The 24,293-nt window shown below is 42.3% G+C and overlaps 1 protein-coding gene across 1 annotated transcript in view; it reads right to left on the bottom strand.

The window, feature by feature from the left end:
* diaph2 (diaphanous-related formin 2) overlaps positions 1-24,293 on the bottom strand; it is a 568,359-nt gene that overhangs the window by 177,178 nt on the left and 366,888 nt on the right. The window lies entirely within an intron of this gene.

Genomic DNA, 24,293 nt, shown 5'->3' with positions numbered 1-24,293 from the left:
TGGCGTATAGAAGAAGCCTCACAGAACATAACAACTCTTTACAAACGCATGTATAAATAAGTGCACATCCATGAAGTGTTTAAACAGGGACGCGTCGGCTATCGATTTGGCTGAAATGCCTGCCTGCCTTTGGTTTTGCATCGACGGGAGACAGGGAGAGTGGGCACGCATGATTGCCGAGGTATAAACAGAGCCCTTTCCACCTCAGGCAATCCTTAAACTCATCAGTGGCCTAATGAGACTTTGGAGCTTGGAGATGAATTAACTGGCTGATCTGCTTGTTTTTACCCCCCTCATACAGAGGAGATGATTACAGTGATCGTGTCAGTGCTGGGAGGAGCAGTCCTGGGCTATGATCCTGTGAGGAGCAGTCTGGGGGCTATGATGTATGAGGCATGACCAACCCACACAGGGACAGCAAGGAGTGAGATACTATATCCCTACGGCTGTGCAACAAACAGTCTTGACTGTCGCCAAGAGACTCATTCTGAAGGAATGGATGTCCCCCTCTCCACCTCCTTTTCAGCTGTGGCTGATGGACATGGTCTTGGTTATACGTATGGAGACTCTCCATACGTAGAGACTCAGCTTCTTGAGGACCAACTCACTTGGGAAATTCTCAACTATCTGGGACCCGTTTCTGGCCTCCTTGGACGAGGTTAGGGGCGACGGGTAACTCGCCCAGTTGCCTTCACATGGACCCCCTGCGTGGGATCCCACGCACATCTCTTGCAAGCACATGAGCACCTTATGCGGCTGGTAGCACCATACTGTAACAATGTTTTTTTTTTCTCTCTCTCTTCTTTTGTGTCTGAGCCTGTTTTTGTTTTTCACGTTCTGAAAATTGCTAAATAAAATATTTAAAAAAAGAGTGAGATACTATACAGAGTGAGGGAAATACTATACGATAGGCTTTTACAGAGACAGAATGAAATAATCTGCCTGTAGCATAAAAAAATAAATAAAGAAAAACACATTCAAAATGCATGTTAAAAAAAGACCCAAATGTACTAGTGTAATAAATGAATGAATGCATAAATAGTATAAATTATTTTAAAATGTAGCCTATGTCCTATAAAAACACAACTTTTGATTAGTTGTGTGTCTACACAGGCACTCAATTTGTTAGATTTCATGTGGCTTTTAAGAGTTAAAATAAGTATTAGAAAATAGTTCAAACTACTGCCGAAATGCCAAAAACCCAACAGGCTTTTACAAAAACTGTTGACTCACCAAAGTGATTTAAGCCAAAACTGTGCAAAGTTCAACGACAATACACATTACAAAGAAAATGACATGCATTAGGCTACTCTCAAGAGGAGTATGCTTCTGCATTACCTTTTATTATTCCATTAATGCAACAGTCCCCAAATGTTGGAAAACTAGTATACTGTGCTTCATATACAGTATCTAGGGCTGCTTTAGAAAAATACCCAACCTCAAACTGGTTGTATTTTACCTTCATTTGCATGAGAAAACTTAACATGAGCAGGTTTGTAGAAAACCATGTAGGAAAATATGTTATCTTAGGCAAATGGTGTGCACTTAACCCCCTGTTTGATTCACCATCGCTACCTCAGCACAGTGAGAACAGAGAGAAGGCCTCTGACTGCTACAGCCAGCTAAAGGTGGAGGGATTCAGGTGCTACAGTACTCTATAGGTGCCACAGGGATCCCACAGATTGAGGGGAGCTGGAGCTGGAAGACAGGCCTGCGGTAGTGGAGTGTTTGTGCTGTTAAAATCTTGTGGCTTACGGCGACTCCACTGTCTGCTTCCATTTAGACATAACTTGAGGGGGTTTGTAGCTTGCAGCAAATCAGCCTATTGTAATAACCAACAGCTTTAGGTGTTCCTGGCTGTTCTCACTGCCTTGAATATACAGTAATCCATGAATAAGAATGCCAACATACAGTAGGCCAGTGGAGAAACTGAAACCTTCACCTTCAAAGTACCACAGGTATGTTTGGAAAATGCATCCTGAAGGAAAAGTATTATTAAAGCACATTTTCAGCAATCATCAGGCTAGTTATTGAGGATTCTGATTCATGGTCGACTGTCTCCAACAATGTACAATCTTACACATAGTCTAGTATATACTATGTACTGCTAGTATACTGTATATATACATACAGTATACTCGAGTCCTAGGCTCGCCCGCTGCATGGCCTCGCCCGCCCCGCTGTTTGCCCACTGCGCGTCGCATACGCGGCCTGGCCTGCTCTATGACATCACTGATGACATCATCATGGATGACACCACTGATGACTTCATCACTGAACTTATATAGGCTCAGCCAAGAAGGATGACATCACTGATGACATCACTGATGACATCACATCATCGTATTGTGTTTTTTATTGGACCTTGTGTCTGTCAATAAAGTGATGATGATGATTAGGGTAATTAGGGCAATTAATCCTGCTCAGTCAGGTCACCCGCATGGGTGCTCTTTACACTTCCTGAAAGTTTTAGCCCGATCGCACGTAAAACGGCATAGCCGTAGCCAGCCAACATTCTGCTCACTCTCACTCACACACACACACACACACACACACACACACACACACACACACACACACACACACACACACACACACACACACACACACACACACACACTTAAACATGTTGTCTGTGTTGTCTTATTATAGGAGATTAAATGTGGAGGGAAAGATATACTCAGTTGAAACAAAGCTAATTCCAAACTCAACCCCTGATATATATGGACCTACAAAAATGGAGGCCTGAAAAGCAGGGTATAGAGCCCAGAGAAATAGAGGTAGAGGCCTCTTAAGGAGCGAGAGGGTTGGTGGGGGTGGAAACAATAATGGGCTGACATGAAACATAATCCTCTCTGTCTGCGATTTTATTGGCAGCCGCTCCAAAGAATGGTGGCTCCCCTATTATGACTTAACACATCAAAATGGCAGCGTAGCACACCCAGAAAAGGCCACCTGATGATGAACACAGCAGACAGCATCAGAGGCTTTATCTGCAGCTCAACACGGGTTCAATTTGGCCCGCAACAATCGATTGTGACCCTCCTTACCTCTGCTTCAGTAGGTGGAATAAGAACAGATCTTTCTGTAAAGAGCAGGGCTCAGCTGCTATGCCACCACAAGGCATTTATGGGAGTGGTAATTTGTGGTCAGCAGGATAATCTTCATGAACATGAATCACTTTTTTGACTTTTGAAGCATTTTTTGAAAATCACGTGAAAAAAGATTTACGTTTCAAAAGTCATAAAAGTGATTCATGTGTGTGAAGATTATCCTGCTGAACACAAATTACCACTCCCATAAACTTTTGTTAAACACAGACCTTATTTTATGCATTTAAGTGAAATCCCCATTCTAAAACCCCATTCACTTTCCCCCGTAAACTCCAACATGCTACTCCCGGACTAATTCCTGCGGTGCTCTATAGCTCAGACAGTAGCAAATCAATAGTACAAAGTACAAAAAGTACAAAAATAAATGGTTGATGGTTAATAAAATATAATAATCTGAAATCCCAGAGCAGAGGGGTTGGAGAATGATATCAAATTCATGACATGGGGGGCGGGGGAGTAAAACAAGCACAGATCCTGTACAGGCCCACAGTGAAGGTCCTTACACATCAAGAGCGATGCGAATATACGGCACGAAATTGCGATGCGAGTTTTGACCCACCTGTCAATCACAGCCACAGATGTGTACACGTCGGAAGCGAATTTCTGAAAAATCGACCGTGGTTCGAAAAAATAAACACCGCAATAACGCTCCGCGAAACTTCGCCGTTGGTATGCACGGTTGCATTGACTGATATAGGTTCGGAAAATATTATTGACGTGCGAATTAATCGCACGAAAAAAACGTGCTCGGTGTGTAAGGACCTTGAGTGTTTCACCCTCTAGAGGCCATCTGACGAAGTGCATCACCTCACTAAGTGTTACCTGAGTGACTGACTGACTGACTGACTGACTGACTGACTGACTGGCTGATCGATCTGAATTGGACTTGTGATGCCCTCTCCTGCACCGTGGTAAAACAAGACATAGATATATAACCTTTCGTGACAATTTGTAATACCCTGTCCGATTTATTTGGAATATCAACCCTCACTCCCATGGAGGTTGTCCCTCTGATCAGTATGCAGACGGTCTGGCTTCAAATCCTCAATTTCACATGCAAATGTGGTGCAAGCGATTTGAATAATATTTGAATATGGATCACACAGTGTGACTCCATACCACAGGGTTGAAAACAAAGGGTGTGAAAAATGCAAATCATGGAGATGTAAGACAAAGGTCATGCTCAGGACCTGTTGAATTCATCTTAGAAACAAAGACTAGGCCGCTAGATTAAACTTGTTCCATACAGCCTGAGGACAGAATCACAAGTGATCAGCACAATTTACATCGTGAAGGCAAACAAACACAATATGGCCTGTGCTGTGCAAAGGAAGCAGAGGCTAATGTGACTAAATAAAGCTGTTTGTTTTCATCCTAAATTCCAGAACAACATAAGTATGAGGTACAGTATGAGTGTGAGGTGCCATTAGCATCACTTATATATACAAATGTTTGAGTTTGCATCCTAAGAAGATTGGACCATAACACTGTCAAAACTGGACAGACACAGCATGGCAACTACTGTAGGTGCAATGCTTGACACACCTGTTGCACACCTGTTTTGCATACTGCTTTCCCAGGATGTAAAACAAACAAAACATAGAACAGACACTTGGGGCGGGACGATATGTTGAAACTCAATATATCACAATACAAAAATGTGACAATAGATATCTTGAGGCAGAAAAAATAATAATATTTAAAATGTTATTCTGCTGTAGTAATCACAAGTGAGACAGCTTGCCCATCGCACTTCACAAAATATGTGTAATTATATTTTTGCATTCTGGCAAGTCAGTGCCAAATATTTTGGGCTCCGGAATAAACATAATTCAAAGTCATACTTTGTTGTCATTTCACTTGTATTTGTTACAATGTATCAATGTATCAATGTATTGTTAGGTTGTATTGAACCCTGTATCTTGTATCAAATCGTATCGTGAGCTATGCATATCGTCCCATCCCATAAACACATGGATGGTGGTTTTCACAAGCAAGTATGGTTTTTACATGCTGGAAGATCCTATAAAAATAAAAAGCGCCATGCAAATGTTGGGCTACTGGCTGTGATTGCCTGTGTGATGCTATGTCATTGCTCCTCTGGCAGGTATAAATCACAGATGACGGTGGGATCTTTACACATAGTGGCATGCATTAACTCAAAGGGCCACTGGGGAGCCTCCTCCCCTGGGCCCACTAAAACTCCTATGAGCAGCGCTGCGATGCTCGCCTCAGACCACACTTTTAAATTATATATTGATGACAGTCCGCGATAAAAAATGACCCAATTTAGTGTCCGAAATCAATTCCCGCCCCCGCTGACGCACGCGGGTTGGCGAAAGCTGCCCGGATTCTTATCACAGCATTTGAGCCACATACACGTTTTCTCGAGCAGCGGTCAATAAAGGCAGAGAGAGTGAGGGGAGGGATGGGGAGAAAAACACAGGCAATGACTACCTCTTGTCAGTGAACGATCTGTTGCCTTTCTGGATAAATAGCATGTGGGGTATGTTGTGTCTTTTCCTCCATGGCTCGCTGTGATTTGTGTGCATAGATAGAGCAAGGGGAATGAGCAGGGCTATGATTGGCACATCAGATGAGGACTCGTCGAACCTCCCTTTCTGCTGATTTGGAAAATGTCACTTGGCTGATCTCAATTTTTCACATGACATGTACCACTGTGACAAAGGTCAGAGCCGCTTTGGAGACCATTCTTCTTATTGATATCCGCCAATGGAATGTGGTTCTGGAATGATCTGTTCTAACGTGACAAAAAAAATGATGCTTATATTGCGAGGAATCACAATGTGCAGGAGGTCTCGCTCCTGTGAGAATAACACCATAATATAAGAGAATAACAGCCATATCTGAAGCAACACACATGTCATGCACACAGCCTTCCTAACCCTTCCTGTCAGACACTATTATCTCCGTTTATATAGGAAAGGGCAGCCAGTTGTCGTCTTTCAAAGCAATGGAAAGGACGTCACATTTTGGTCTTAATTGACCCGTGTGATAGAATAGAACTCATGGTAAAATAAATAGTAATAAATAATTAATCAAGCATGCAGCAATGTTTGGTCAAAAAATTGCGAGCTATCCCTGTGATCACCCAGCGCGTTTCTGTGTTCTCATAATACTTCCTGACTTGAGCAATGTTCTCAAATTCTAATTCAGCCAGATAATAACAATTCAGCAATCCTTGAATTATGAAATAAAACTACATATCCCAGTTATAGGTTTGGGAAGGAATGGTACTGTGGAGGAGAACTTGGAAGAGCACCGGTTGGTTCATTGCCGCAATGCCTATTTAACACTGCAATGCCTCCTATTTGGCAATATTTGCCTTTTTAATATAGATCATATCACCAGTGAATCATCACACAAGCACACAACATAAATGGTGAACAGGGTGAGCATGCTGTACTTTCAGTCAGTCAATATTACAATCCCCCGCGCTCGTTATTGCAACGCTTCAACGGGGCCTTATCTGGAGGGTGCAGGGATCACCTCGGGGAAAACTCCATTTCCTGCTCATTTGTACAACAATCCTCACCATTATCTTACTTATCAGGGTCTCCTGACAGACATGTTATCACAGTCTTCCCAAGAAAACATCTACAAAGTCCCCTCAGGTTTAGTACAACGCTCTGTCAGTGCCTCGTACGGTTCAAGAACGCCACACTTCTGTTGCTCAGCAATTGTATGGCAGGTGAAAAGCATTGTGTGCTCTATTATCAATGTGCATCGCAAACATGAAGCTGTGTGATAATGTCCTGAGCAGGGATCGAGTTATGGGGGGACCTATGGGGTCTTGGACCCCATAGATAGAGTCTGGGACCCCATAGTCCAGAACACCTGTGGGACCCCCACAAATATAACATTTTTTTTTTTTTCTCCTCCCTTTTTTTGTGTTCCAAATAACACATTTTTCGATGTAAGAATTATTATTATTTATGTTAACTAGATGAATAGGCTAAGAAACATGTTTTCAGTTTTCCCAAAACAACCGTTTGAATTGTTGTGTGAAATAGGCTGCATTTCACCTCCAAGCCACCATGCGCCGCCTATGAGCGCGTGTTCTACTACTACAACCGAGTTGCAGGGAGAAGAAGCGAAGAAGCCACAACAGCAAAAGAAGAAGACATGCAACCATCACGTGATGTAAACAGCCGCCTGAGCCAACAAGATATTATTAATCTTTAGTATAGCGTTATCATGCCACTGAAGAAAAGGTTTAAGCTGCCAACGGGGTGTAAAATCCCGGATAGCTTCGGTTTTAGAAAGAAACAAAGAACGGCTTCAGACAACGGACAACGACCTGTTAGCGCAACAGCTAGGTTGCTACTAGCTTGTAGCTAAGCTAACGTTATGCTGATGATGTCGTGGATACAGCTGAGAGGAGAGGAGACTGAGACTTTTCATTTTGTAAGTATTAATCCTACAGTTTGTTTTGTTCTAACAAGATGCTGCCACTGTATCTGCTGACATATGCTGCTGTTTGTTTGGTGCAATTTGTTTTTCATTCACAAGTTCTTGATGACCTGTGCACATGTTAGCCTACTCTGGTTACTTCCGGTCTGTTGTTGCTATGCAACGGTAGCGTCAACGGTAGCGTAGTAGGGGATGGCTGCCCCATTCATATGTTTTCTTCTTGTTGTTGTTTTACATAGCGTTTCTTGCTGAGTGCAGAGAACTGCTCGGAAAGCAAATTGTATTTGCATTATGTATATGTATGTATGAGCATTATGTATTTATTTTTGTAGTTTTTGATTTATAAGTGCAGAGACAGAGTTAAATAAATGTTAATTTAAGTTCAGCAATTTTGTCTCATTTGTCAAATTAAATTGTTGTATTTTATCAGATGCAAGTGTAAGACTGAATAATAACATCACACAAAACAGTCTAAACCTAATGTTAATTTAAAATGAGATATTCCTCTAAATCTGGCTTCAAACGGCCACAATTTGAGGAAAAAACGGCGCAATTTTTTTTAGATTTAGGGGGACCCCATAGCTATCTGACTATAACTCGAACCCTGGTCCTGAGCCAATCAACAGAGATCTAATTCACTGAGGAGTACAGTATAACACATCCAATACACTGCTTTCTTTTATGTCCTTACATAGATCATTCTAATGTGTAAGAGACGGTTATTCTCTGAGGGTTATGTGCTGAGTTTGACCATGGGGTTACCATGGACATCCGGACACAGCCGCTCTGATACTGGACATCAAATGAAGGCCAGCTTTGTATGCTGATTTGATTTCTTCATGACTAGCTCTCATGTTTATGTTCCGGTTTATGATGCAGAAAATGATTGTCTATTTCTTAAAATTATGTAACAATTCTTCAACATTCTGGACAGAACAAACCTTTATTCTTTGATTCATTGCTGCTGTTGTTGAAAACATGCTGCGCTGTGTTATCGACCAACAATTATCCGAAGACAAATCAAAATAAAACAAATGCAACTTATTATACTGTAACATACTGGGAGATATCTATCAAAGACGTAAGAAAACCAAATGTTGTGGAGATAAACCAATTTTGTATAAGTATCTCTGGAAAAGTGGGCAGTGGCAGGGTGCAATTGACAAAAATAAGATGAAATTGAGGCTGGGGCATTGTTGCGGATTGGTACCTAACTACACTCGACTTGCCACAGGGAAGCTTCATTCTGATTGGTTCACAGCTCAGCCTGAATCCAGGTCAAAGCCTGAAAAGGTTTTGGTCTCTGCCAATCCAATAACAGGCAAATTGCCAAAGATTGTATATCTTGATGTTCCTATGGCAATATGCCAGACACTGTATATCTTGATGTTCCTATGGTAATTTGCAAGCAAGGAGTGTGGATTAAAAAGGTCAAGCCGTCTGCAACAACTCTGAATCTACACGCTACTGCCAGTGCCATGCTTTCAATTCCGTAGTGACACTTTCATCTGTTAACTTCACATCTTTCTAAGGAAACTGCCTTTTAAAAACTCATTATCACACAACGCCCTGATTACTGACAGTTTCATTCAAAACCAGCGTTTCAATATTTTCAGCATCACTGATGCCAGATACATTCATTATAGAAGGGAGGATATGCAGCATAAAGGGAGAGACTGTGTCTCCCATGCAAATGTGCTGGGGAGGGAGGGGGGGGGGCACTTTATAAATTTACCATCGCTATATGAATGGGAGTGTTTGTGGGCATTTAACGTTCCTTTACATCCGACACAAAACTATTACTATACATGTACAAACAGAGTCAAAACGTTTATCTTATGAAAATCCAGTAAGCCCCCATTCACACCATATGCCGAAGCAACGCTCAACCTAAGCTCAACCTACGCTGAACCCACAAGTTTCATTTAGGCGTCCTTGTTAACAGGCGAGGCCGTTCACACCACCCGCACGTGTGTCACACTGAAGCCATGCTCACACCTTGCTCAAGCGATCGTTCAGAATTCAGTCCTATTTTCCAAGCCTGACGCGTGAAGCTTGAAGCTGCCAGGCATGGTTCAAGGCAGGTTCAAGGCGTGCCGAGGAGGCGCTGAGAGGAAAAGAGAAGGCTTCTTGTGTGAACGGTGAGGCGTCAGTTCAGCGTGTGCCTGCCTCAAGCTTCAGCTCTGCTACGTTCGGCGTCCTGTGTGAACAAGGGCTAACAGTAAAACTACAATAGGTATAGATATGCCTAGAGTGAATTGTGTATTTGCATGTGAAATAAAGTTTTAACATGTAATACAAATATTGTTATGTGCAATCATGGGTGAAATATTCACATGAAAAACTGTTTCAGCTATGAATTGTCAGGTGATGTCAGAATACAATGTGGAAGAAAATTGTTCACATTATGAAAACCAACATGTGTCCAAAAAGCACATGCATTTTCACATGCGACTTTCTTGGTAAGGGCTAGCGCTCCGTTGTATTAATTAATTCCGCTTTTGCGTTTATTGCGTTATATGCGTTTACGTTTATCTGAATACTTATCACTTCAAACAAACTGCTCACATCACTTGCTTTTACACACATCAGTGAGATTTGTTTGCAAGGTTTGGGCTATTCTCAGTACAAATGGAATAATCTAAATTCAGGTTGTCCATGTGAGCTGTTGGAGAGATCATTTTGCCTTATCAGGTAATGATTACCTGTGGAATTGCTAGAATCCTTTTAATCTGCAGGGATTGGTTGCAGTCATCAGGTAGTGGTGGAAGAGAAAAACAAAGATACATTTGAAATTGTCCACATGGGCCCATGGAACACTCCCGGCATGGCAAGTGCTCTACTGTGACAGGCTGAATTTCTAAGCTGGCAAACAGCATTATTCTCATTCCTGCTTCCATTGTCAACTCCATGCTAACCAGGGCGACCGGACTCCCTGCATATGTCTATCTCTGTCTACATTCATACTGGCTGGGCAAAGTGGTGATATAAGGAACTAGGGATGGAAGGAGGGAGATGAGGGGGGAGAGAGGCCAAGACAAAAAGAGAGAGAGAGAGAGAGAGAGAGGGAGAGAATGAAGAGAAGAGTGCCTTGGTCTAACAATGAACTGCCCATCCACCATGATAAAAAAGAAATCTCTCTCAAGAGCTCATCAGTCACCCTGGGTTAGTGGAGCTAGACAGGTGTGTTTCCTGCTCCTGGTATTCCTCGTGACAGTCTGACCGTTTACACTGCTGCCCTCGCTGATGCCGACAGGGCAGCCTGCTCTGGAGAATCAGGCTCAGGGTCCAGGCATGAGTACGCCTTCAACCACAGCTGAATCAGGCTCAGGGTCCAGGCAGCATGAGTACGCAACCACAGCTGAATCAGGCTCAGGGTCCAGGCAGCATGAGTACGCAACCACAGCTGAATCAGGCTCAGGGTCCAGGCATGAGTACGCCTTCAACCACAGCTGAATCAGGCTCAGGGTCCAGGCAGCATGAGTACGCCTTCAACCACAGCATCTATTTATAGCCACATGTGAACCCATTGAAATGACTAATGGGTAAGTGTACTTGATCTTTGAACATTACTCATGAAAGTCAGCATTCAGTGCTTATCATGTAACAGTCATTGCAAACCTTTGCCACTATACCTTATGATATCAGCCATAGACGGTATAAAAAATATGGACAGAGTCAGCATGACGTCACCCATTGGTTTATGGACTCCCGTTTTTGTTGCCAGAGATGCAAAGTACTCAAGTACAAGTACTCAGGTACTAGCACTAGAGAGAGAGAGAGAGAGAGAGAGAGAGAGAGAGAGAGAGAGAGAGAGAGAGAATGAGGAGAGACACAGAGAGAGGGCGAGAGAGAGAGAGAATGAGGAGAGACACAGAAAGAGAGAGAGAGAGAGAGAGAGAGAGAGAGGGAGAGAGAGAGAGAGAGCGAGAGAGTGCTTTGGTCTAACTATGAACTGCCCATCCACCATGAGATTAAACTAAATCTCTCTACTAAAAACCTACTCAAGTACACGTACTTGAGTAGGTTTTTTTAGGATTTGCACTTTTAATTATTTTTTACAATGCTATACTTTTAGTCTTACTAGAGTCATTTTAATAATAGATATTCTACTTGAGTACTTTTAAATGTACACTGAGTAAATGAGTAAATTCACATTTTTGTTTTACACATCGCACTATGAAAGGAGCACAGTAGCCTTGGCACTGCTCGCTAACAGATCCAGAATCACTTTGCACTCAAGACTGGCCAATTGAATTAGACAGGTGTAGATGATCAAATTGTAATGATCCCCATCATCAGATTAGTTCAGAAATCTCAGTTTCATTTGACACTGCTGACAGCCATAGCTAAATGGATGTATGTGACTGTGATATTGCTCCTGCTAGCAGCTCTAGCTTGTCTGGCAAAGGAGAAGAATCACCAAACTGAGCATCCCTGGCTGCATCTGCACGAGCTGTTCAGTATAAAAGACAAGACAGATGAAGACAACTTAGGTAACACCGGTGCTGGATGTATGAAATGTTTTAGGGTAAATAATAGGGTAAAATAATTAAAATATAAAACATTTTTAAAGTAAGGCACATGTACTTTTACTTGAGTACTTTTAAATAGACTACTTTTTTACTCTTGCTTGAGTAATTTGAGTAATTTTTCACTAAAGTAACAATAGTTTCTTTCTACGGTTCTTATGCAGCTCGTGCGAGATGGCACGAGACCAGACGTTTCCCAGAGCCCCAGCTCCGCCTGCTATTGGTCCGTGATCACCAAGCTGTGCGATCACTGGACAGGCCACGTGTCAATCACGCCCAAAACAGTCTTGCATCTAATTTTCTCTAAATGGGTAAGTTATATACCCCCCCCCTGTACAGTTGTTATGAAAGGTGAAATTAGCTACAGTATATAGACCAAAATTGTGTTTTGAACCAGGCTGTAAACATGCTTAATCCTGTTGTATAGACACTAGACAGGCGTTTTAACATGGGGGTAAATGGCGAACTACTCCCTTTTGGAGCCAGCCTCAAGTGGCCATTCGAGGAAGTACAGCTTTCAGTATCACTTCCTCTGCCCAAGCCCAAGCTTGCCGGCTGGTTTTTGCCAAAATAACAGGATGGTTGAAAGGCAGTTTTTTTCAGTGACATGCACTGTACTTATTTTTCTGGCTTTTCTTAGCCTTAGTTCAGTTTTGAATAATCCCTGGAATAATGCAGATCTGCAAGGGCAGCAATGTCCAGTCAAAGCAAATGGAAATGTGGGTGTCAGTCAGGACTCAGAAGTGACAGGCTGCTGTTACACTGTGCTGGGCCTTCAATAACACAAGCACTCTTTGGCATATCCCTTTGATGTATAAATAATGACCTCTCCAACACATAGAGCTTTGGAGGAGAGTTTGCTTGGTGCTCAGGCATTGATACAGTGACAAGCTGATGGACATACATAGTAATAATATAGACATAGCACAAGAACACACACATCCCCAGAGGAAAACAACAACAACTACAACAACTACAACAACAACAACAACAACAACAACAGAGTAGATGGAAATATATACTACATTTATCCATACTTCAGACATTCTACAGTAAAAGAAAAAGGCTTGGCAAATGGGATTCAGTGGACACTCGGTGGAAACTACATTTTTAAACTATTCTGCAGGGTTTATGAGTCAAATTTATTTTGAAAACATATTGATAGAGTCTGTAATGCAGCAAATACCACTGTATGCAATATGCATGTATTGTGTATTGTATAGACACAATATCACATGTGATTTAATTTATAAAACAGAGCATTAGAGTGGAAAACCAGTAAAAAAAAACTTTTTTAAAGCATTCTTTCCCTTGGAAGAAATTGTTTACCGGTAATTAAAATATGACATTTAGACAATACACAGACAGGCAGGCAGATGCTCTATATTAAGTGCTCATAGATGGGGACTTTGCAGTCCATAACTTTCATGCATTCACATTATGCTCTCAAACTAGCTCTGTACTTGAATGTTCACTCAAATTATTGTGTCCTTCATTATCTGTCATTAGCTGTGGAGAACTATGAGGCTTAGAGTGCCTGAGTCTGTTGGTTACTACAGTAACACTGAGGCACTTGTATCCAGGTTCATAATAGAGTCCGGCCATTCACACAGTTAGGTGTTTGTGTTAGGCCTTTCAGTTCTATTTTGTATAATATTGAGTTAGAACCACAGGGCTTCAAAGATCCCTGCTGTCATACTGTTACCTCCGGCATGAAAAAAGACAACAGTAAACATGCCGTCCGCCCATGAATGATGCAAGCCCCTTCTGAGCCAATCAACAGATATCTCATGTTGTTTTGATCTGTAATTATAGTGACCTCCTTGGTTCGATCAATGCAATTTTGAAAAATGCTAGTTAGTGGTGTCAGAGTGGGGTCAGATCAAGCCCATGTGACGTACAGTATGAATGAAGCGCGGGTGGATGCCCGAACACAGAGGCGAGGTGCGTCATTATGAAGTTTTATCAAAATGTGATCGGTAGTGTCCAAGATATTGTATGTGACAGACATACAGTAACAAGGATGGGCAAATCAAACAAACAGACGGAGACCAATCATCCAACCATTGCACCTCCACCTCCCCCCGTGGGTACATCTACCCATTCCCCTTCCTTCCATTCATAATCCCCCCCCCCCCCCCACGATTGGTGCACCGGTAGTGCAGTGCCCGTTCCCCTCCCTCTTGACATCACTGATGATGTCACAATGCAAATGTTAAATATCACTGTAGCTCCCGCCGTGGGGCGTGGGCGCATTTCTTAAAAAAATTTCTTGCACTGAACTCGATCAGGTCCCCCTAAGCGCACTCCCCAAGTTTTAAGTCGATCCGAACAACGGTTCTGGAGTACGCGAAGGACAGACAGAGAGACAGACTGACACTGCTGGAACGGTAGGATAGATTATTATTATTATTATTATTAATGAATTATGTCTTGCCTTTGGATGTAGGTACATTTCATATGCAGATATGTGAAATATGGATAAGGGTCACATTTTGGGGGGGACTGAAATGTAGAGTGGAATATAGGGCATATCTCTATGGATTGATCTGGAAGGGAAATGTACTTCTCAGGTCTGACAGCTGGAACATTTTAGGGCAAAAGTAGAACAAGCTACAAATAGAGGTTTCACTTGCTTCTTCTGCAGCTGTCAACAACCTGTACTACTGCGCAACACATAATTGAGAGATTCACATCGCAGAAAAAAGTTATCCTCTCTTCAGGCTTGAAAATAACATTGTAACCAGGAGACAGAGAGACGCACCAGGACAGAGAAAGACACACCAGGTCAGTGAGTGAGTGAATGGGCACTGCACTAGTTATATAAAAGTAAAGTACTTTCACCTGGAATATTTTAGGGGGGAAAAGTGGATCCTACAATAACAGGTCTGAAATAAAAAATAATAATTAAAAAGAACTAAAGAAAGTCCCAGGGGTGAAGCCAAGCATATTGATTTGCAAACATTACAAAATTGTGGACACTGAAACTTGAATGTCAGCTACATTTGATTGCATTTTGAATTCTATTCAATAACCACTAAACGTCTAAAGCAAAAACAAACTCATTCATCTGTCTGCTGTGCCAGTCCTTCAAGTTTGTGGTTTGAAATATGCCCATCTTTCCTCAAGCTTCTACTGTATGTTGCCAACTTCAGGAAGATGGCCTCCCTGGAATATCTCCTCAACCCCATCATTCCCTGCGACTCCATTCAAACGGAAAGACAAATGATCCTCTCTGTGTTCCAGCCCATCCAGAAAGGCATTCTGTCTACGTAATACAGCCCAGAGCCAAGTATGCTAGGAGTTTAAATGGGAAATGGGCACTGCTTTATTATGCTGCAGTGCCTTGAAAATGAATGTGGATAATAGATATATTCACAGCGGTATTAATATCCTCAGAGTTCAACTTTTTTTCCCTCACTCTCCATTTTCTCTCTCACAGGCTCCAAAGTACTTTGCCCTTGGCTATGCCTTATACTAAATAGATTTATGAGAACATTTGTGTCATATTTCCTCTTTTCCCGGATTGTCAAGACGGATTGTCAGCGCGCCACTGATTGAGTGGAATCACCGCACAGACTCCGCTCCCATTGTCAGGCCCCACATATTCATCTCTGGGGGAGATTTAACAAGGCAAATTGGCCAATGACACTTCTCTCAAGGCTTCGTCGTTGCTATTAAGATGAGGTCAGGGGTGTGAAAATACTGTCTCAAAGACTACATTTCCAATGACTATAGGCTCAATATCCAACTGTACCCTTCTGAAAAAAGGGTACATTAAGCTGGGAATTGAGGGCAACGTATTTCATGAGGGAAAGAGCGTCATCAGTCGAAAATATTGACTCATGTTGATAAAAGAGTCTTTATTAACATACGTGCAATTTAAAGTTTAATGCTGACTGATTCAGTGATATGATGAACAGAGAACCAATCAGTTCTTATCAAACAGGTAATGAAAGCAATCATAGTGTAGAGGGAGTATAGAAAGTGAGAGGTGAATTTCCTTTCGCAATGTCATTCAGATATCTCACGTCGCCTTGGCACAAGAGTGCCAGCAGCGACGTTCCACCCGAGCCCATTTAAAGCTGAACTAATAATGCCTAGTTTAGGGTTGTGTGCTCCCTTCACCTAGGCATCGGAAGGAACTTCCAATCTATTCGTGCACTGACCCAGGGGAAATCATCAATTTTTAATTATCATACAAGAGCACTAAGCAGCTGTGTTTGGCCAATACAAAACATGGTGCTGGGGACTATGAAACCCAGCTGACTGCAGCCGACTCAGCACATGTGGACAGTCTCACTTTTGGGCAGGGCAGGAGGTCAGAGTGCAGAGAGCTGTATATGGCAGCATCAATACAAATAAGTACCTGAGTCCTGAAACAGTGTGCAAGGCTGCTTGGGGCATGGCCAAACACTTCCAAGCTTTTGTGCTTGTCTGATCTTCAGGTAATGATTTCAGCCACATCAGCAGATGATCAGCTGATCCAAACACCAATCGTGTTCAGAACTTGAAACAAGGCGGTGCATTTTTAAGCTGTCAGTCAGCTCCTCAGTCATCCCTGTACTTCCTACCTGCTATACACCCTGCTGTTGACTGGTTGTGCTGCTTTCTATCTCCACCACCCATGCCTCCTTATCAATTCCTTATTAATCAATACTCCAATTTTATGTTTCTGGAGGCTAGTCTTTTGGAATTATGTACTGTACATGCTCTGTATAGATTCAAGATTAATTTTAATAGCCATTAATCTATATATAAAATTGAGGATGTGGGCGATATTTATGTTTCAATTCTGTGTCCGGCCATAGTTATGCCGTTTCAAGTGCGATCGGGCTGAAACCTGCAGGGGGTGTAAAGGGCACCAGTGGGGGTGACCTGACAGAGCCGGATTTTTTAATTAGGCTTATTAGCTAATGATGTGATGTCATCAGTGATGAAGTCAAAAGTGATGTCATAAGGGTGCACGCACGCGCACGCACACGCGCGCACGCACGCACACACACACACACACACACACACACACACACACACAGAGGCATTGTGACAAGCCCAGTCAGTGATGTCACACACGCACAAGGAGGCATTGTGACAAGACTGATCAGTGATGTCATAGTGACATCAGTAATGATGGAGCGAGCCCGATCTTCCAGAAGAAGAAGGAGCAAAACAGAAAGAATCTCAAATAACAAATGACGGTACAAAGTAAAAGTCCTTTAAAATGAATTATAAAACGGCTCTCTCAAATCAAGCAATCTGATTGGTTCACAGCCATTGTATAAATCCAGTAACCCACTCTGTGCCATGGCAACTCTCTTACTAAAAGCCTTTGGTTACCTCAAAAAAAACAAATGGCGGAGACAGCTGTCAGATCCTTGTGAATCAATCTTCGCTTATAACTTTACTAATACTTCGCAGAAAATTATGTTTTGTACAGGAATAAATGCGGGCTAATGTCTTCTTTGCAAAAAAAAGGCTGTTAACCCCGCATTTAACCCCGTAACGTTAGTTGGTGTCGGGCTTTGCAGAAAGCACTCAGCTTCTCAGCAAGCGCTGAGAATGCAGCGCTGCGCTCGAGCTGCCTGTCGGCTTTCCAGAAAGCTCTCAGCTTCTCAGCAAGCGCCAGGATTGGCCAATGTCAACTTCAGTCTCCAGAACGATCCAATCAAATCACCCGCACGTTCTTGCGGTCCCGCCTTACAGTAGTGTTTCAACTGACTCTATCAGAATACCATGCCAGTCGGACTTATAGTATTATTATTATTATATTATTATACTCGAGCTGCGTGGTGTTGTGGAATATATCCCGCTGATAAGCTGTTATCCCATAACAGCTTATCAGCGGGATATATTCGCCACAACACACTTGCTCTCATGCTATATTGCTTAAATATACTGTAATGGGGGGGGGGGGGGGGGGGTAGTGTCCGTGGCATAATGTGCATGGGGGGGGGGGGACCCCAGCCCGTTGCAGAGGCCGTTGTGCTCAGGGGGAACCCAGGCGGGGCTTTTTCGGTATACACCCACCGTGGAGAACAGAACACATCTTCTCATAACTGTATAACCATTCATACAGTACTGGTTCCCTGACTGAACCAAGCTATTCAAGCCAGGCTTAGAGGGGGAAATAGAGCAGCTATTTCTTCACTTTCATGGATACAAGGGCAAGATTGACCAATCTTTTATGGGCAAGTCTTGCAGTTGTTTTTCTCTCCCGAGAGAATAAAGCTGTACTGGACCAAGGGGCTGTGGCTTTTGAAATTGCACAATCAGTGAAAGGCAGGAAGGTTGAGGTCAATCACAACTTATGAAGGTATTTTCTGGTTTCGGCTAATGTCTTGGCTTCCTGTCAGGTACAGCAACATGTTAGTGATGCTCAGAGTCTCTCACCATGCCTGTTTCATAACAAAGTTATTTATTCTTACCATTTTACAGTGTACTGAGTGACAATAAAAAAAAATCAAGTCAATATGGCCACCATCATTAAAAATATTAATAATACATATTATCTGTATAGAATAGAAACATTGTGTATAGATGGTTTCACTGAATATTCTGTTGCTAGGGAACAGTTTGGACCCTAGTTGATTTCCTGTCAGTTACTGTATTAGCAGACACTGCAACAGGAAATAAACTAGGGTCCATTTAGAATCTTGAATGTTGTCATTCTCTAGGTCCGGAATGTACAAATAAGAGGGCTGAATGGGAATTTGGATAGGAATACATGGGCTTGTTGTTGTTTTTAATTTTGATTATGGTGTTTGAGTTTTCTTTTGTCCACTATGCATTTATCTCCAGGGCTAAAACACTGTCATTGAACAAGTAATGAGGATGGCCACGGTCATGATCCTAAACAAGCAACAAATTAATTACATTAAATTAGGTTATTGGTTAAATTAGCTAATTCCACGAACATTACTTATATACCACAAGGTGATAAATAACGTTACCTACCATTAAAGTTTGTAGAAGACGTAGACATTTGTTACTTAAAGGAGAACTTACCTCCAAAACACTTTTTTTCAGCTTTTAACCAATATATATGACTTTGGGGGTGATGTGTGAAGAATTCTGGTCAGAATTTCCACATTTGACACCAAACTGTTGCCATTTTACCATTTGTATCATTTTTCAGCAGCATACCTGGCATAAGCGCCCTCTAAGGGTCGAAGACTGCTTTTTTTTCTTTTCTCAAATGAATGGGATATTTGGTACAACCTGACGTCACGGTGGGTTTAGCGCGTGCATCTGGTGCATCTCCAAAGCCTATACAACTAGGCAAGATGGAAAAACCTCACTTAGTATATCAGGCTCCAGAGGGCTCTAACTGAAGTAAAAAAAAATCTGTTTGCTCTTAAAATACTGAACCAAACGTCGTCAAAGTTGGCACATGTCTTAATTATAGTTAGTTTATCGCTGAATGTGTCATTACATTATTAATATCTTACCTGGATAAACTCTAATTATGTTGTTTATATTATCAGTCCGACTTGGAAGCACTTTCTGCCGGCCAGTCAAACGGGAGAGTCTGCTCTCATGCACCCGCGGGGGCGCGCAGCAGTAGACTGAATGGGGGAGGAGGAGGAGAGATCTGCAGCTGTGCACTCACCTCGCTCCGACTATAGCAGACTACTCAGCTACTGTGAAAAGCGTCCTGTCCAGTCGCACATTCGCAAACAGATGCGGGATTCTCTCAATCCTGTACCCAATCTCAGACTGTATTGAACAGAAAAATCGCACACCAGCTATTTCTCTGTGTTTGTTTGTTGCTCCGTGAGGTTACAGAGCGCCCCATGCATGCAGCAGGCTGTTTCGCCAGCCAGGGTCTGGCAGGAGGGAGGAGGCGCAGCCTGCACTGCGCTGAGAGGAAAACTTTTGCAAAGAATCATGGAAAAGGGAGAAACGAAAATTAAAAACGGATTTGATGGCGCGATTTATGGCAAATGGGACGAGGGAATGGAGAAATGGAGAAATCTCGCTTTGTGATTACATAAGCTGAGAGCGGGGCGTTTGTCCTCCTCACTGTGCTGTGTGCTGCGAGCAGCGAGGCTCTTTTAACGTAAGTTTAGACAAGCCACGCACACACACATGGGACAAAATGGGACAAAAATAATTAAATTTCTAGTTCGCCACTGAATGGCCAAATTGATATCACTTTAAACAATTTTGAGCAACACTCTTTACATACAGACCACCAGCGTTGGCTAGTTGTTGATATTTATAAAGATATTGCCCCTCTCAAATAAATTATTTTTGAGGCAGTAGGCAAACTGTAATGGCGTCGATTTACGAAAAAAAATCTTGACTTGAACACAGCCAAAGAGTTTAGTATAGACAAGATCATATGTCATTTCTTGGTTTTTTCCATAGGTATTTTCAAATCACTATTCTGATACATATCTAGGGGGTAAGTCCTCCTTTAAGTACTGTATTGCATCTCCAATGAAAAAGTATCAAGTTACTGTTTAACAAATACTGTTACTAACACATGTCATTTTGGAGCAAAACATGGATTTTAAATTTTCACTTTTGTTTGCAAGTTCACATGAATAGCAGACAAAAGGAAGCAACGGCAAAGAGTTGTTGTCTATTATATTGAGCAGGACCTCATGCACCCAGGTTCACTATTACAAGGTTTCTCTACGTTCTTCCTTAGTTTGTTAATTATTTGCACACGGACAGAAAGAAATGAGCTAAAAATCATCAACGATAATTTTCTAGCAAACAAGACCAAAGAGCAGCCATTGTTCAGATTGCAGAAAAGGAGCAGTTGATTGCATGCTAATCAACTTCTATTGTTGTGGCATAAGGTCAGAGCAATCAAGCAAATGACGAGGCCACTTCTTGTATCATTAACCCAAAAATAGAGTAATTTTCTGTTCATCCACTGAGCCAGTATCATCAGGAGGATTTGGGCCGTGCCTTCCCTTGCACACGTTTATTTAAGACCTTTGCTTCTTTGGCCTTCCCATCCTTATGGGAGGTCATGAACTTTTCCTGTCTGTCCGCTGAGGCATTGCCTTTCAAAAATCGAGCACTTATAACTCAGTTTTGGATATGACGACAGCACACAGAGATTAAATTGGCAATGTGCCGCCGCGACAGTAATTGGTTAAAAACACAATAAAATATACTTAAAAAATGTATGGCCATTCCCCTTGTCCCAGTCCTACCTTGGGTATCAGCAGATTGCTGGCCCTGCCTCCTTGGTTAATCCTGTGGATTTTAATTAGCATTGACCTTGATCCAGGTAGACTTTGATGATGGCTGAACCCTCTGAGAGAGACAGGGTCTCCTAAGGGGACCGCTCTGTGTGCACGACTTGGCTCAGTTACTGCTGACCTCTACCTGCATGAAGACACTCCCCCCTGCTCTGAAGCCACTCTATGGGCACATTGGGCAAACTGCTTTCTGCACTAATAAGAGATACAACATCATCAAACAGGCAAAAAAACAAAACACTGAGATATCCCACAAACCTTTAGTGCATTGATTTTTAATGGTATTAGCCATGTATAATTTTGGATATCAGGATCCTTAAGGTGGCAATGACAAGAACCCTTGGCATGATAGCAGCATACAGTTATTTGGTAAAAAGCCATGCTCATGGTCAAAATTGGGAAATAAAATATTAGATGGATTTTGTCATGCATTGTGGGAGAACATACCAGTGACTTCTCCAGTATGTGGCGATAAAACATAAGGCAGTAACAGACACTTGCAGTAACTAATGCAATCAGACTGAGTGAAAAGGGCTAAAATAAGCTTCTTATTGCCTCCAGTAACCATTACCAGCAAATGCCAGTGATGCCACAGTAGGCCAATTGACCTAAAGTGGAATGATCGATAAGGTAGTTAATGGTTAGCAATCAGCCTTCATTTAGAGTTAGGCGTGATGCAAAAGGCAGAGAAGATTACTGTGATCTGGGAAACAAATGTACGCCATTTTGAACAGATGAAGCAGTGGGTGAAAGACTGCAGAATGTGTTGAAATAGCTGTGCCGACATTCAGACAATGGCAAGTTTCTCGGTGGAGTTGTATAGGACTGCAGGACCGAAAGTCTGGAGCAGCCAATCAAGGCAAGGAAACATATGATTTCTTAGGGAAATCAGCCAGAACTGATTGCACTTATCAATGAGGTACTCTGGTACTGTATATTAGGTGTACAGGTTCCAACCTTTGTCGACGGCGTCGTGATTACATTTAATCCTCCACATCACTGCCTGCTTCCCAAGAAGCCGGGCCAGCCTCTCCCCCTACAAGCTCTTGATGCAACAATGAGAAATCACATGCTTGGGCCACAGGCGCTGCACAGGTCTGGTCACATGGCTTTTCCTCACCAAGGGAATACATCAAGGTGGTGTTTTTTTTCTCTCCGTGTATTTCTTTTCTCCACCAACAAGAAGATGGATATTCTTTAACTGAAAATGTGATTGATTATATCAACACAAAAAAAAAAAAAAAATGGACGGACGGGGGGGGGGGCGGGAGATTCCTCTTCTCAAATTCCTATTTGCTAGTGGACCCGTGGGAGTTAGACCCCCCCCTGGTCTGAAACACAGTGGTCTCCTCCAAAGCCTCCAGGACACACTCAAATTAATCATAAATTACTGATGGATATCAATTAGGGCAATAATTAGGTAATTAGGACAGTTAATTTGCCTTAATTACCTAATAAAAAAAAAGGCTCCGTTAGGTAATGTCGGTGATCTTTACACTTCCTGAAAGATTGAGCCCGATTGCACTTAAAATGGCATAGCTGTGGCCGAGCACAATTCTGCTCACTCACTCACTCACTCACTCACTCACTCACTCACTCACTCACTCACTCACTCACTCACTCACACACAGACACACACTTTGCATACTGATGATAGGATAACTGGCTCTACTCTAGTTGTCATGAAACTGAACTGTCTTTGATGGAGGAAAACATGGATAAGATAGAATCAAGCGCCATCCTAAAAGTCACTATAAGCACTTTGATAGCAGCAAGTTGATGGGCCAGAAAATATAGCCAAAGAAAAGAAAGGAGGGAGTTGTGGGTAAGTGAGAGACTGAAGTTATATAAAATGATTGCTTTTAAAAGGAGGCAATGCTGCATTTAAATAAATTAAATATGGTTCTGTGGTGTAGTGTGTATATAGCTTAAACATCAGTCAACAATATTTAATGTTTATTTGCCAGTTTACCTGACAGGAGACTAAAAGCTTGTAAAGGATCTGGAGATACAGTAGTGGTAAATAATTCAGTGAAGCTCTGCTGTAAAAGCTTTCTGGAGACAGGGATTGGGCCAGTGCGTGGCCTGCTATCACTGCCTTCCTTTGTGATCCAGCTCAAAGTGAGTGTGATAAAAATGATTTTTGCGAGTTAAGACAGCAGAGATTTCAGCTTTGCTTATTCTCCTGGCTTAAACACACCACTGGAATAAAACATCAGCTGAGCCATCAAAGCAGTTCTCTATCGGCACAGAGTGAAGAAAGGACAAGACATTACATGCTATCTTTAAAGCTAAGATCATTTCTCTGTTTTGAAATGGGTAACTGCTTCTAATTCAGCTCAGCACACCTGTAGGCGTGTCGTCAGCATGCCTCAAAAACGTAAATTACTTCAGAACTTCAGTTCACAGTTAACAACCCAGCTCAACTGTATGCAATGAAAAAGGTAAATGGGGGGAGGGGGTGGGGCTAACCCAATTGAGCAACTGCTGAACAATTGCTTAAAACAATGTTTTCAATGGATATCAACTGCTTTATAATTGTTTTTGCAATGCAACAATACAACGACTTTCTGAGCAGCCAATAACTACTTTCTTTGGAAAACAGTTGGCAACACTGTAGGCCAGCTCGGTTTTACCTAGTCTTGTTTTTACAGTGCACATGGTACTGCATGGGCCAGGAAGAGCAGCAGCCATCGCTATCTTCATGCTTCTCTCTCTCTTGCTCAACGTTCGGTGTGTGTGTGTGTGTGTGTGTGTATGTGCATGTGTGTGTGTGTGCCTGCCAATAGGCTGTGTTCTGCCTGGCAACAGGTTATTTACTTAGCGCGGCATCGCTCTGCCAGACCACGCCACATGTTTCAGCCGACCAATGGCTGCATTTCAAACAGCAGCATTTCACTCACTCACTCACTCACTCACTCACTCACTCACAGACATTTGGATATGTCGAGTTGCCTAGCTATTGTGGGTCAGCTAAAAAATGAATGATACAA

The sequence above is a fragment of the Poromitra crassiceps genome, assembly GCF_964638095.1.
Source record: "Poromitra crassiceps genome assembly, chromosome: 15".
NCBI classification, from domain to species: domain Eukaryota; kingdom Metazoa; phylum Chordata; class Actinopteri; order Beryciformes; family Melamphaidae; genus Poromitra; species Poromitra crassiceps.
This window is presented reverse-complemented; position numbering and strand designations above follow the sequence as displayed.